Here is a 14,616-nt window from a genome sequence, read left to right on the forward strand (position 1 = left end):
GTTAATTTTGATGCTAAACAACGTGCTGAATTGATTTTAAAAATGCATGAGTTAACTAAGGAAAACATTGAGCGCATGAATGCTAAATATAAACTTGCTGGAGATAAGGGTAGAAAACATGTTGTGTTTGCACCTGGAGATCTTGTTTGGTTACATTTGCGTAAGGATAGATTTCCTGATTTGCGCAAATCAAAGTTAATGCCACGTGCTGATGGTCCCTTTAAGGTGTTAGAGAAAATAAATGATAATGCATATAAACTTGAGCTGCCTGCAGATTTTGGGGTTAGTCCCACTTTTAACATTGCAGATTTGAAGCCTTATTTGGGTGAGGAAGATGAACTTCCGTCGAGGACGACTTCATTTCAAGAAGGGGAGGATGATGAGGACATCAATACAATTGTTACACCCACAGCCCCTGCTGCTATACATACTGGACCAATTACTAGAGCTCGTGCACGCCAACTAAATTACCAGGTACTTTCGTTTCTTGGTAATGATTCTAATGTTCATGAGAATATGATGCTGCCTAAATTGGATACATTTGTTTTGCTTACAAATGAAGGGCCTAGCTTGGAGAAGGATGAACATTGGAGCAAGAACAAGCATGGAGTGATGGCATGCGCAAGGGGAACAAGAACGGAGTTACAAGTGATGATTTCAGGACTTTGAAGCCACTATAATGGGTGCATGAAGCCTTGGACGAAATATACAAGATGCCACTTCACAAATTTCGTCCCGAGGCTATTTTAGGTGCTGCGTCACCTTATTATTGGGCCAGGCCCATGTAATTTCGAAATACATAAGTATAGGCTATTTTTAGAGTCCGTATGTGTGGGGAAACAAGAGATAGGGTTGATTTCGGACCCCTCCACCAAGGGCCACGGAATTCCCCCCCTCTTCCTCCATATATACAGCCCTTAGGGCATCGTTTAGACTTTGGGTTTTGTTTAGATTAAAAGTTCGCCATAGCTGCAACTTCGCGTACTTCGTTTGTGTTCAACGACCAGACAAAGGCGTCACAGAACCCCACCTTGATCAATAAAGCTTTCATCTTATATTCGCAATATCCAGATTGCAATCTCAGTTTCTTGCTTGTTCTTCGTTTGCTCGCAGGAAATAGACCCTCGTGGTCAGGTTGATCGTGCTCCGGCGTGGTCAATAACCTCTCGGAGTTGGTTTAGCGATTGCTAAGGGGCGACGTCCTCGCACGTTCGTAGTCGGATCGTCAAAGTCGACTTCCACCAAAGCGAAATCCATCGTCTCATCGAAAGACGGGACACCTCCGCCTCTATCACCTTACCACACAACCGAGAAACTGTCGGGGATATGGAGCAGTGATCCAGATGCCTTCCAAAATGTAATCGTGTGCGATACAGCACACACTAAATTCTTTCGCATGTGTGGTATCGGTGATTAAGCGTATCTAATGACATAGTGAAACCATACGGTCTGTCATAATGAACCTCTTGGGAAACAGTATGTAAGGCACACGGGCCAAAATATGAACTGTGTGCGATTTGTGCCCCATCGCACACGAGTTTTCTGCGTAACCCATCTGCCATGCTAGACTCCATCGCACACGTTTGCCAACAATTGCTGTTTGCGATAATGTTCTATCACAAATGGTTCAGGATCCCCTTCACACACATACAAGTACTGCACACCGTTCGTGATTTGTTGGGTATCACCGACGGTTGCCACAAGAGTGACGTGTGCTTTTCGTTCGGGATCCCACACGTTTCCTGAAAAAAATACGATTGGGATTGTATTTTGCATTGGGCAGGTTTACTCCCAGTTTTCGTGTGCGATAATGCGATATCACAAATAGTTCGGGAGACCCTACGCACACGTAGTAGCGTTGCAAATCATTTGTGATCTGCTGTGTATCACCGACGGTTCAGCTACAATTGACATATGCTTTCCGATGTGGACCGCACACACTCATTGAGTTGAGCAGTGTGTGGAGCAATTGCCAGGTTAAAACAAAAATATTCCATTTTGAATCGGCACGCAAAAAGCAAATTTGCCAAAATATTCAATTGAACAAATAAATAAAAAATATCCCATTTTCAATCGGCATGCAAAAAGAAAATTCGCCACAATACTCAATTAGACAAATAGTGTCCACAGGAAGAACATTTATCGGATTTTGCAACAATTGCAACTGAACATATGGTAGCTAAATTCCAATGATTTGTCCATGCATATATGCATTACATAATTAATCATAGTGTACGAAATATGAAGACCTCACCAGATGGAAAACAATGGATCCATGCGTTATATGTTTAGCTGCTAACTCTTACTCAATGTTTCAGGAGAAGGCATGCTGAAATCTTTATTATCACCAGTGGGATTGATGTAGTGATCGAGGAAGAAGTCGTTGATAAATCTCCGAACCATCAGCAATTCACCAGCCGGGAGCGGTTCAGGGGTCCTCGGTTTTAAGACGAGCTGCAGTATTTTTAATATCAGAATGTGCCATATGAGTGGAGTAGAAGATATTAATTAAGATTAACTTAGTAGTACTAGTTCGCGAGGATCGTCACAACTATCAGCAGATTTGCAGATGGAGATCATGCGTCTGCAAACATAGTATCCACAAAGGTTGGTCCCTGCTTCTTGCTGAGGACACTGAAATTTTTTGTACAAAACTTGTCATGTATTTGTCCTATTAGGAACAACCTAACCGGTGTTAGATGTATTATTTTTTCTTTTGACAAAATAGAAAGCGGTTTATTTAGAAGCTTGAACATTTGACTAGCGTAATGAAAGGTATTTGCAGACTGTTGGATAAATTTTCTGAAAATAACAGATTTCAGTGTGTTACCGGAGAAACGATCTCATGCTACAGAGGTAGTTCCCTCTTGAACAGGTTCCCTGGTTTAGTTTTCCACAATGCGAGCACACTGCAAATGATGATGAATTTTTACAACATCAATTGTTGAACCAGATATGAATGAAAATTAATTTCAACATCATAGAATTCAATACCTATCCATGAATTGCTGAAGATGCGTCAGATCCTGAGCATTTGTTGACTCTCTGAGAGAATTAATGTAGTAAGTTGTGTCCTTGTTTGGAACAATGAATACCAATATCCAGTGATCACTACATATTAAGAAAGCCATGAACTTACGAATTATGTCAAAATCTGAAAGACAATAAGTGTATGGGCGGTTGTTTGCTTGACTTACCATTCATGATATGGCCAGAGAAATGATTCTGCATGGGACGTGTTTTCGAAGAGACAGACGACCGTGTTAATGGCCCTGTCCCATAGGTCCTTACCATGTATTGTTGGGCCATTTGCTAATTCAGGATCTATGAAATACACACCCTCCCTTTTTCTTCTCTGCGCTTCAATCCCCTGAGAGGAATAAAATGTAGTTAGCTCTTTATCATTAACAACCTAGGATGGAGAAGTTGATCAGAGTTTGTTAAGTACTTACAAAATCAGGCATCTAACAAGAGTGGCATCAAGCACGTTGAAGTTGAAGAAGAGATGTAAGTCCTCAAAACTCACATTGATGGAACCAGCATCGTGTCGGAAATGATCTCTATTGTAGTGGACTAGCAAACCATGAAGACCTATTGACATTTGATCCATGCAATATTCATGTAACTCGCGGCAACTAGAGCTGCACTCATCAAAGTATACGCCAACAAGAAATGGCTGGCCATGGATGTAATTGCGTGCTTCAAGTAAGTTTGCTTTACTTTTAGCAAGCAACAAACGTCCTTCTTCATCATCCATGGTGTCAGAAATAATATTAATCCCCCCATTCGAACAAGCTGCTGTTAATTTGGTTCTGGGCGATGAGTGCTTTCAGTAAGAGGCAATCGTTCTCTTTCCTCTTCACTCTCCCGCTACGCTTCCTTGTGGTCGTGGGTGTAACCTTTTTGGCCACTTCCTTCTTGGTACTTGAAGCATTTCTGGCAGAACATCTAGTTGCATGCAATGTAGACTGCTGAGCAGATGGTGAAGCTTGGACGGTCTGCTTAGCAGACGGTTTATCTATGTCGGACCGATGAGCTGGCGGTGCTGCTGTGATGGACTGCACAGATGTAGGAGCAGAGGCATCAGACTGCTGACCATGCATTGAAGCTATGTTGGGTTTCTGCGCAGGTGGTGCCAACTTGTCGGTGTGCTGAGGAGGCCGTGCCAGTGCGTTGGTTTGCTGAGCAGGAAGTGCTAACGCGTTGGTATGCTGATCACGCGACTGCAGACCGACGGACTGATGAGCACTCGGTTCTGGAGATAGAGACTGCTTAGTAGGCGGTTCCGAAGCATCAGACTGCTTAGCAGTCTGTTCCACCAGGTTGGTCTGCTGAGCATGTGTTGCAGCTGGATCTCCCCCCACAGCTTCAGCGGCCGGCATCTGAACCGGTGGTGCGTCTTCAGCAGTTGTAGGCCTTGCCACTGGCTGCTTTGGGGTGGAGGATGACATGGCATGTACGCCACAAAGTCGGGCCGGCTGATCGCAGGTTGATGCATCAGCCCGCGGGAGCTGCTGTGGCAAGGAGAGCGTCACCTGTTGAGGGGCGACAATGTTTCTCTTAGCGGGGCTTCAGGGGCCTCATCGATGAACTCTATTTCCTTTCGTGGCCACTGGATGTGATGTAACAGTGTTTCTCCCAAGGTCCTTTGATCATCGAAGTCTCCTAGGACATTCTTCAAGGAAAATTCAATGAATCCAGACTTTACTTCAGTCACGTAGCACTTCACACAACCCGACTTCAATGGCACATTGTCCAAGAAGAGGCCATCTTCCAAGAAGGGTGGGCAAACCCAGGCTGTTGCACATTTTAATGTACCTTCATAATGTGTAAGCACGCCCTTCGGTCTGTCTTTCATTCCAGATAGATCAGATATAGCATCATCACGAGCAGCTACAGTCTCAGTGTCGTTGGGGTCTGCTGATGCACATCTACTCTTGTGCAGTGTTGTTGTGCAATAAGCAGCATCCGCCATGCCCGCCTCCCCTCCCATCTGCTGGCTATCTGTCAGTGTTAGAGTCTTCTGCATCATCATTGACTCCTTAACATCCTTTTGAATAGCCGGATAAATCTCCTTCCTCAACCTTTCATACAATGCATTTTGCTTCATTTCACTCCTCGTTTTTCATGCTGAGCCTATCTTCTTTGATGAGTGTGAAAGCCCTCTTGTGCGGGACATTAACACCTATACCCCTTGCACGGCCAGGGGGCTCTTTTGTTTCCAGAGCAATGGGCAGAATGTCACATGGCCCTGAGTTCCAGTAGAACCTTACAAGGATCTTGGAAGCTTCTAACATCACTTCATACAGTTTCGCGTCACGTGTGTTTTCAAAGTAATAAGTTCCGTCATCACACCTCTGGCGCGTTCGCCCCTGATTTCACTAAAGGCCGGATTCCCACCCGCTGCTACTACTTCTTTGTCCTCCTGTTCCCATATCAGTTCATGCCATAGTATCCTGCCACACCCATATGGTGGGGGTGTATGTTCTTCTTCTGAAGTTCCGATTGCTTGAAACTCCTCTCAGCAAACTTTTTACTTGCCCTGACCCTTTTGAATTCTGCCCAGTCTGCCTTTGTAATTTGGGGGTATGCGGCGATTGGGTCCTTGCCTTCACTCAAGTACTTCTTGTACAACACGTGCTTCCAGTTTCTCCAAGCATCCCTAGCCATCTTCAGTGCAGCGTGTTCCACCTGCATTCTCCACTGCTCTATAATGTTGAAGTGATCCGTGATCTCCCGGACTATCCTTCGTCGTGTTTCTGTGTCAGCCTTCCGAAACCCTGGCATATTAATACTGAGCCTTGCCCTGCCAACAAATCCACACAGACTCCTAAACCTCATGCGTGCTTTATCTGGTTTAGTTGGAGCCCAAGCCTTTAAATCAATCTCGGTTACTTTATATACACCTTTAGGCTGGTGTGTGGGCTTCCTTGGAGCGTTCCTTCGTGTCCTAACCGGAAGGGTAATTGCTGCAGCTCTATCCCATTCAAGACTACTTGATCCCTCACAATCTGTTGAAGACCTAGGGTTGTCCAAATCAGATGAAGATACATGGCCTGAAGCATGAGTGCTGCCGCTACTACTCGGCATCTAAAGAGAACACATGCGAAACTCAGGAAAGGAGGATAAGCATAAAACTAACAACTTGGTATCAAGCTTTCTAAACATTCCATGCAATAATTTAGAAAATGTATGACTAATTTGTTAAGTTTGTGTGACTCGGGCACCCGCGATCTATAAATAGGCAGTAACTTATTGGAACAAATACTTCTTATATGTAGTAAGGAAGGTAGATAATGAACATATATACGCTCTCTGTTATTTTATGGCCAATTTGGGAACATACAGAATGAAATTGGGACAGGGATTGCGAGGAAATATGCCTCACCATGATGGAGAGCAGTAACTGACAGGCTTGTTAATGCAAACCCGACCTGACTAAAGGAGAGGCGAGGGTTACTGTATTGATATGCTCGAGGGTGGCTGGCGAGCAAACGCTGACGGCGAGGCGCGGGCTGCCGCGTGTTTGGAACGGCAGTGGAGGTAGACTTAATGCCGAAGAGCTGGCACATGGCCGGGGTGAGCACGGCAGCGCCGGAGAGGGTTCTGCTGTGGATCTAGGGGAGGGGGGAGCTGGCGAAGGAGATCGGGTGGACTAGTTGAGTGAAACGCGGGTGGATGGTGGGGGTGTTGGCAGCCTAGGTGAAAAGGTGAAAAATATCGCCAGTCGCCGCGCGCGCGGAAAGGCCTATGCAAACGGTTGCCTCTAAGCGCTCGTTTGCACAAACAGAATAATTTCGTTTGAAATGAAGACGTACTAATTTTGAAATGAAGACGTGATTTCATTGTTTCGCCTCTAAATTTTCCCCACATAAACCAATCACAATTATACCACGGGTTTGATTTGCTGGCACATTTCAGGTCTCCTGTGCTATATGTAAGAATTTTTTTGGAATTTACCGTGCATCTTGGCATATAAATCAATTCCTAGCCGGACTGCATTTCCTGTCTAAAGGGATGAGGATTGTCGTTCGATCTGGGAGCATCCAATAGTGCAGATGTACGATCCGTGGGGTTTGGGTTCTGGCCAATTAGAACGCACGACTCAGATCGTGCACACAGCAAAGGGGGGGCATCGGCCATAGTTTGGTAGGCACACGGCTTTCGCGTGTGAACGGTGTGCTATTTCAAAACATTTTTTAGGAGGGGCTAATTGAAAACATTTACATGTGTTGTCGAAAGGGATGAGGATCGCCGTTCGATCAAGGAGAATCCAACGATGCAGACGTACGATCTGTGGGGTTTGTGTTCTAGCCAATCAGAACGCACGAATCAGATCGCGCGCGTGGCAGAGGGGGGGGGTGCATCGACCACGGTTTAATGGACACAAGACTTTTGTGAGTGAACCATGTGCTCTTTGAAAACATTTACATTACCTAACATCATATTTTTGTTCGAATGAAAACACGAGTTCATCGTTTCGCCTCCAATTCTTTTCCACGGTAAGGAATCACGAGTATAGTGGAGAGTGTCATATAGTAGTATCATGAATATACAGTATATATGATACTAGTGTATGATACTACCTTTAATTAATTATAATGCATAGTATAATACATAGAGTATAGTGTAATATATATATATCATATTTATTGCCATGCATGACACAAATTAGCATCACATTTAACATGATACAGTATCTACCTATATGTTACAATAACCCTCTTTATATATATTTAATTCTTTGCCACATCAGCATACTTGCTATTTTCGAGTGCATGACATCGTCGGCTATGATACCACCACTATGGCCAGCCTTATATAGTGGGGAGTATCATATACTATATATATAGTATCATGCATTTGATACTACTTACGTACCTTCATAGTGCATATATAGTATCAAAGAGTAGTATATATCATAGAAGACCGTATTTATGGCCATGCAAGACACAAAGTAGTATAGCATTTATTATATATATGTTACGGTATCTACCTATGTTACTGCTTCTTTGCCACATCATCATATTTTCTATTCCCGAGTGCATGAGACCGGCTATGATACCCCACTACGGCCACCCTAATAAGGTTGGTTGTAATATGGGAGTATCAAGCGGTATGATGCGTGCCAACTAGACTTTTTGGATGATGTGGCACACAGTTAAATGAGGAAAGAGAGGGTGTGGTATCATATCATGATACCGTATCATATTAAATGTTGTACTACTTTGTGTCATGCATGGCAATTAATAAGGCAACCTAAGATACTAACTTATGATACTATGCATGCACGCATTACGGAGGTATTGCCGACCATATACTAATATCATGCATATATACTCCCTCCTTTCCAGTTTGTAGGCTTATCTCAAAATTTTAGTTTTTCCATTTTATAAGGCTCAATTTGGTTGTTCCCCATCACATGTTCATATTCCAAGGTGCATTAAATCCTTGCATGCAAGTATCAAGAGAAAGTTGACCAATGCATGTATTTTATGCATGCATGTATTGCAATTAATACATTGGAAAACATATTTTTTGAGAAAAACAAAAGCATTAATTGGGTGTTTTTGCAAACTACAAAAAGTATTCCACCACTCACCATCTACCTTGGTTGGTGAGATTTTTGAATTGAGCCCTATAAAGCTGGTTGTAATGGGGAGTATCATGCATATGATATATACTAGTGTATGATACTGCTTCCATAATGCATAGTATCATAAGTTAGTATCTTAGGTTGCCTTATTAATTTTCATGCATCACACAAAGTAGTACAACATTTAATATGACACGGTATCATGATATGATACCACATCCTATCTTTCATCATTTAATTGTGTGCCACATCATCCAGAAATTCTAGTTGGCATGCATGATACCGCTTATGATACTACCATTACAACCAGCCTAAACCAGAAAGGAGGGAGTATGAGACTAGCCACAATGGAGAGTAACATACACTAGTAACATACACATATCCCTAGACTATGTTACTACCTTCATAGTGGGTAGTAACATAAGTGTAGTGTCATGCAAAGCTTCATTTATTAGGTTATAGACTCATATTGCATTGGGATATGTGATGTTACAGTAACTAGCTGAGTTACTGAAACTATCTCTCTCCTCACTAACTTATTTCCACATAAGCAAGTTTGCTGAGTTGGAGTTGATGTTACTTCAGAAGTTACTCCAACTGTGGCTAGTCTGATACTAGCTAGTCTATGATATACTAGCTACCTCACTAAGAGCATGGTTAATAATACATCCAAGGGTCGACTATAAGAAGTTGCCATGTCATATATAGCCAACCTCTTAGAGGCATGTACAATAATAAGTTTTAAATACATACTAGTTTATTAATAGTTGTCCCACCTTACATCGTCACAAAGTGTCTTGGGTCTCATGTTGCAGCTGGCTCTACTAACCAAGAGCCCACTTCTCTTCTCTCTCCTCCTCTCTTTCCTCCAACTAATAAGAACATACATATTATTCTATTCCTTATAGAATGCTTAGACTACCCACAGTGGGAGTAACATAGGTAGTAACATCAGATGTATCTAGATAAAATAGATGATGTGGCAAGCAATAAATGAAGAAAGAGAGGAAGGTGGTTTCATAGCTAGTTACTAGTAGTATGAGTAACATCACACATCTGAAGGCAAGATGAGTCTATAGCGTAATAAATGCAGTGTTGCATGTTACTACACATATGTTAGTCCCCACTATAGAGGTAGTAACATAGACTAGTAATATTCTATGTTACTACCCATTGTGACTAGTCTTATGTCACTCTATTGTACTTGCTCTAATGCATAGTATCATAGAGTAGCTAGTATCATATGTAGTACTTTATTTATATTGTCATGTATGACACATAGTAGCATAGCATTTATTATGATATGGTTTCATGATATGATACTTAACCCTCTCTTTCTTCATTTAATTCTATGACAGCTCATCGAAATTGCCTAGTTGGCATGCATGATACTAGCTATGATACCCCCTTACTATTAGCCTAACAAAGAAGGTGTACAGATCATTTGTGCGTTGCTTTGTGAGTTTTCATCCGTTTGTTCGAGAAGTGGGGAGAAGTTTCAAACATTTCGGCCGCGAGGTGCGGCCACTAGCGTAGGCCTAGTTGTTATTTTAATTAGAGGGAATTCAGATTGAGTTCGGACATCATCAAAATCGATGTATGCCCGTGGCGTGCTCTCATGACCCCATGGAAAAAAATTGTAGAGTTTGGCACAAGTTTTGATGACCGCTCCTTCCAAACCGGAGCATCTCACATGAAGGATCATGGTTTTCTAAAAGGAGACGTGTCAATTCAAACTCCTGTGGCCAGTGACTTCATCATTTGGCCTCATAAAAATTTCCATGGTATGCAATCACCATTATACCACGGGTCTGATTTTCTGGCGCATTTCGGGTATCGTTAGCTATATTTAAGACATTTTTTTAGATTAACGTGCATTTTGTGCATAAAAATAAAATTACAACCGGAACTGCATGTGCTGTCGAAAGGGATGAAGATCGCCGTTCGATCTAGGAGCATCCAACAGTGCAGACGTACGATCCGTGGGGTTTGGGTTCTGGCCAATCAGAAAGCACGACTCAGATCATGGGCGGGGTGGCGGGATTTGGTCGGCACAAAGCTTTCATCAATGAACCGTGTGCTATTCGCAAACCAGATTGCATATTTTTGTGGAGCATCCTACGTTCATCTCCATGTACACCTTCACAGCACATCAAGCCCCAAGTGGACCTACCAGACTTAAGGTGAACCCGCTCCTCTTCAAGATTTACATGAATATCTATGGGACTTGGTCGCTACCTCACCACGGAACGTTGTGCATCATTAGGTACGAGGGCGACCGCCGCCAAGCAGCTAAGGAGCTTCCCGGAGGCCAAGGAGAAGGACCCCAAGGCCACAAGGAAGAAGAAGGAGGGCACGAAGACCAACTCCGCACCTCCCAGGCGACCCCGTGCCCACGGGCCTCGAAGACCTAGTGCGCACGGACTACACAGGGAGCTGGCGCTGGAGCACCCCGTGCGCACGGGCTTGTACCGTGCCCACGGGACCCCTGTGCACACGGGCCCTGCAGAATGGACGACTGTTGATAGAGGCAAAGGTGTCCCGTCTTTCGATGAGATGGTGGCTATCATTTTAGAGGAAGTCAACTTTTATGATCCGACTACGAACATGCGAGGACGTCGCGCCTTAGCGACCGCTAAACCAACTCCGAGGGGTTATTGACCACGCCGGAGCATGATCAACCTGACCATGAGGTCCTGTTTCCTGCGAGCAAACGAAGAACAAGCAAGAAACTAAGATTGCAATCTGGATATTGCGAATATAAGATGAAAGCTTTATTGATCAAGGTGGGCTTCTGTGACGTCTTGGTCTGGTCATTGGACACAAACGAAGTACGCGCAGTTGCAGCTATGGCGAACTTTTAATCTAAACAAAACCCAAAGTCTAAACGACGCCCCAAGGGCTGTATATATGGAGGAAGAGGGGGGATTTTGTGGCCCTTGGAAGAGGGGTCCGAAACCAACCCTAACTCTTCTTTCCCCACACATACGGACTCTAAAAACAGCCTATACTTAAGTATTTCGAAAATACATGGGCCTGGCCCAATAATAAGGTGACGCAGCACCTAAAATAGCCTCTGGACGAAATTAATGAAGTGGCATATTGTATATTTCGTCCAAGGCTTCATGCACTCCTTATGGTGGCTTCAAAGTCCTGAAATCATCACATGTAACTCCGTTCGGGATCCCCTTGCGCATGCCATCATCTCCACCCTTGAACTTGTTCCAAGGTTCATCTTTCTTGTCCAAGCTAGGCCCTTCATTTGTAAGCAAGACAAATGTATCCAATTTAGGCAGCATCATATTCTCATGAACATTAGAATCGTTACCAAGAAACGAAAGTACCTGATAATTCAATTGGCGTGCGCGAGCTCTAGTAATTGGTCCAGTATGTATAGCAGCAGGGGCTGTGGGTGTAATAATGGTATTGATGTCCTCATCATCCTCCCCTTCTTGAAATGAAGTCGTCCTCGACGAAAGTTCATCGTCCTCACCCAAATAAGGCTTCAAATCTGCAATGTTAAAAGTGGGACTAACCCCAAAATCTGCAGGCAGCTCAAGTTTATATGCATTATCATTTATTTTCTCTAACACCTTAAAAGGACCATCAGCACGTGGCATTAGCTTTGATTTGCGCAAATTAGGAGATCTATCCTTACGCAAATATAACCAAACAAGATCTCCAGGTGCAAATGCAACATGTTTTCTGCCCTTATCTCCAGCAAGTGTATATTTAGAATTCATACGCTCAATGTTTTCCTTAGTTAACTCATGCATTTTTAAAATCAATTCAGCACGTTCTTTAGCATCAAAATTAACCTTCTCCAAAGATGGAAGGGGCAACAAATCAATAGGTGCACGAGGTAGGAGACCAAACACAATTTCAAAAGGGCACATCTTAGTAGTAGAATGCAATGAACGATTATAAGCAAATTCAATATGAGGCAAGCATTCTTCCCACATTTTCTTGTTATTCTTCAAAACAGCCCTAAGCATAGTAGACAATGTTCTATTGACTACTTCAGTTTGTCCATCAGTTTGGGGGTGACAAGGAGTACTAAAAAGCAGTTTAGTCCCCAACTTAGCCCATAAACATCTCCAAAAGTGGCTAAGAAATTTAGTATCACGATTTGAAACAATTCTATTTGGTACACCATGCAAGCGAATAATTTCACGAAAGAACAAATCAGCAACATTAATAGCATCATCGCTTTTATGACATGGTATAAAGTGTGCCATTTTCGAGAACCTATCCACGACAACAAATATGCTATCCCTCCCCTTCTTTGTTCGAGGTAAACCTAAAACAAAGTCCATAGATATATCTTCCCAAGGAACACTAAGTACAGGCAAAGGCATATATAAACCATGAGGATTGAGTCGTGACTTAGCTTTTTGACATGTAGTGCAGCGAGCAACAAAACGCTCAACATCCCGTCTCATCTTTGGCCAAAAGAAATGTGTAGCAAGTATATCCTCCGTCTTCTTGACGCCAAAGTGTCCCATTAATCCTCCTCCATGCGCCTCCTGCAACAACAAAAGACGAACAGAGCTAGCTGGAATGCATAGCTTGTTAGCACGAAACACAAATCCATCATTCAGAACGAACTTGTTCCAAGTTCTCCCTTCCTTACAATTCTGCAATACATCTTTAAATTCAGCATCATGCACATATTGATCTTTGATGGTCTCCAAACCAAATATTTTAAAGTCAAGTTGTGAAGCATAGTATAACGACGAGACAATGCATCAGCAATAACATTTTCCTTACCCTTCTTATGTTTAATGACATAAGGAAAAGTCTCAATGAATTCAACCCATTTAGCATGTCTACGGTTCAGTTTTGCTTGACGTTTAATGTGTTTCAAAGATTCATGATCAGAATGTATAACAAATTCCTTGGGCCATAAATAATGTTGCTATGTTTCTAAGGTCCTAACAAGAGCATATAATTCTTTGTCATAAGTAGAATAGTTCAGACTAGGCCCACTCAATTTTTCAGAAAAGTATGCAACAGTTTTGCCATCTTGTAATAACACACCTCCTAATCCAATTCCACTAGCATCACATTCGAGCTCAAAAGTCTTATTAAAATCAGGAAGTTGGAGTAAAGGAGCATGTATCAACTTATCTTTCAATACCGTGAAGGCTTCTTCCTGTGCAGAACCCCAAACAAAAGGCACATCCTTCTTTGTAAGCTCGTTGAGACGTGCAGCAATGGTGCTGAAATCTCTCACAAAACGCCTATAGAAAGCAGCAAGGCCAAGGAAACTCCTCACTTGTGTGACCATTTTGGGCTGCGGCCAACTCGCAATAGCTTCAATCTTGGCTTTATCAACTTCAATTCCCTGTGGAGTAACAACATAGCCAAGAAAAGATACTCGGTCGGTGCAAAAGGTGCACTTTCCAAGGTTACCAAATAAACGTGCATCACGTAGAGCAATAAAAACAACACATAAATGTTCCAAATGTTCCTCTAAAGATTTGCTATAAATCAATATGCCATCAAAGTAAACTACCACAAATCATGCGATGAAAGCACGTAAAACTTCATTCATTAACCTCATGAAAGTACTAGGTGCATTAGTTAACCCAAAAGGCATGACTAACCACTCATATAATCCAAACTTAGTTTTAAAGTTGTTTTCCATTCATCTCCCAATTTCATACGAATTTGATGGTATCCCCTACGAAATCAACTTTGGAGAATATTGTAGAGCCACTCAATTCATCAAGCATATCATCTAGCCTAGGAATAGGATGACGATAATGAATAGTAATATTATTAATGCCTCTACAATCAACGCACATACATGACGTACCATCCTTTTTCGGCACTAAAATGATAGGAATAGCACAAGGACTAAGGGATTCGCGTATATAACCTTTGTCGAGCAGTTCTTTACTTGACGCATCATCTCCTTTGTCTCCTCTGGATTGGTACGGTATGGTGCACGGTTGGGTAATGATGCACCGGGAATTAAGTCAATTTGATGCTCAATCCCTCGAATAGGTGGTAAT

Source organism: Triticum aestivum, chromosome 5A (assembly GCF_018294505.1).
Source record: "Triticum aestivum cultivar Chinese Spring chromosome 5A, IWGSC CS RefSeq v2.1, whole genome shotgun sequence".
Lineage (NCBI taxonomy): Eukaryota > Viridiplantae > Streptophyta > Magnoliopsida > Poales > Poaceae > Triticum > Triticum aestivum.